General features: G+C 44.9%; 2 non-coding genes across 2 annotated transcripts; both read left to right on the forward strand.

Moving 5' to 3' along the window:
• TGME49_459500 lies at positions 1-865 on the forward strand (the record flags this gene model as incomplete). The annotated part of the gene is made up of 1 exon (XR_001974294.1): positions 1-865. It is a non-coding gene; the product is annotated as a 28S ribosomal RNA (ribosomal RNA).
• Positions 866-1,203: 338 nt separating this feature from the next.
• Positions 1,204-1,361, forward strand: TGME49_459510. Its single transcript, XR_001974295.1, has one exon. It is a non-coding gene; the product is annotated as a 5.8S ribosomal RNA (ribosomal RNA).
• Positions 1,362-1,450: the final 89 nt, after the last annotated feature.

A 1,450-nucleotide genomic window follows, 5' to 3' on the forward strand; every position in this document is an offset into this window, starting at 1 on the left:
ACCTCTCTCAGAGATCGTGGTCGGTCGTAGGTGCGAAGAATGGCAAAGCCAAAATCTCCCTACTCTCACTTTCATTGCGCATACAGGAGTAAAACCCGCATACTCGCACATATGTTAGACTCCTTGGTCCGTGTTTCAAGACGGGTCGGTTGGAACCGATTAAGCCAGCATCACAGAAACCGAGTACTCGAAAGTGGAGCTCGGAAACAGGAACACTCCTCAGCCACAAGGAAAAGGAAAGAACAAAGATATAACGGTCCACAAGGAACCTACCTTCTTTGAACGAAATCAATTCCGAGTAGCTGATGCTGACCTCTCCAAAAAGATGAACCGGAAATACATCAAGAAACCAAAGCCTAAACCTGGTGAGAGAGAGAAGGCAAAGGGATAGATGGCAAACCGGCGGCACTTCTTGGAATCAAAAAGGTCCCAATCGCTTCCTTTTCAGCAATTTCAGGCACTTTTAACTCTCTTTCCAAAGAACTTTTCATCTTTCCCTCACGGTACTTGTTTGCTATCGGTCTCGCGCCAGTACTTAGCTTTATGTGAAACCTACCACACATTTTGCGCTCAAATCCCGATGAACGCGACTCTATAAAAGCGTACCGTACGTGGAACAAAAAACGCAGGGGAAGGACGGGATTCTCCCCCTCTATGATGTTCTTTCCCAAGAAACTTAACCCTGCGCTTCCACTGGTAACGCCTCTCGAGGCTACAAGTCAACAGCTCGGAAAGAGCAGTTGATTTCCACTTTGAGCTGATCCCGGTTCACTCGCCGTTACTAAGGGAATCATAGTTATTTTCTTCTCCTCCGCTTAATAATATGCTTAAGTTCAGCGGGTAACCTCGCCTGATTTCAGGTCTGATAAATAAATCGGACAAACGCCCGAGACAAAACAACAACGACGAAACCTCGCAGAGCAACAATGGAACCGAAATTCCATTGCGGTATTGAAGTCGATCGACAGCATCAATGAAACTTTGTCTTCAATGAAGAAGCCACCGTATCTCAATGATGTCATCGATACAACTCAACAATACACTTGAGCCTCTAAAAGAAGAGGCACGAGTAGTTTCTCCGCTGTGTTCATTATTCAGGGTGACATTGAGTATTCAACACTCATGACACCCAATCATACTGCTCCTAGGGGGCTTCAGCCAAACTGAAGCAACGACCCTAAAAAAGCAGAAAATTGTGATTTCAAAGACACTGAAACAGACGTACCAAGGAGAATATCCCCAAGGTGCCATTTGCGTTCAGAAATCTGATGATTCACTGAATTCTGCAATTCACATTGCGTTTCGCAGTTCGCTGCGTCCTTCATCGTTGCGCGAGCCAAGACATCCATTGCTGAAAATTTAAAATAACATTATAGTTTAGGAAGCAATCTGAAAGCACATCGAGAGAGATGCAGAAAGATACAATCTTTCACTCTCTCTCAAATGTTCC

Source organism: Toxoplasma gondii, assembly GCF_000006565.2.
Source record: "Toxoplasma gondii ME49 unplaced genomic scaffold asmbl.562, whole genome shotgun sequence".
NCBI lineage: Eukaryota > Apicomplexa > Conoidasida > Eucoccidiorida > Sarcocystidae > Toxoplasma > Toxoplasma gondii.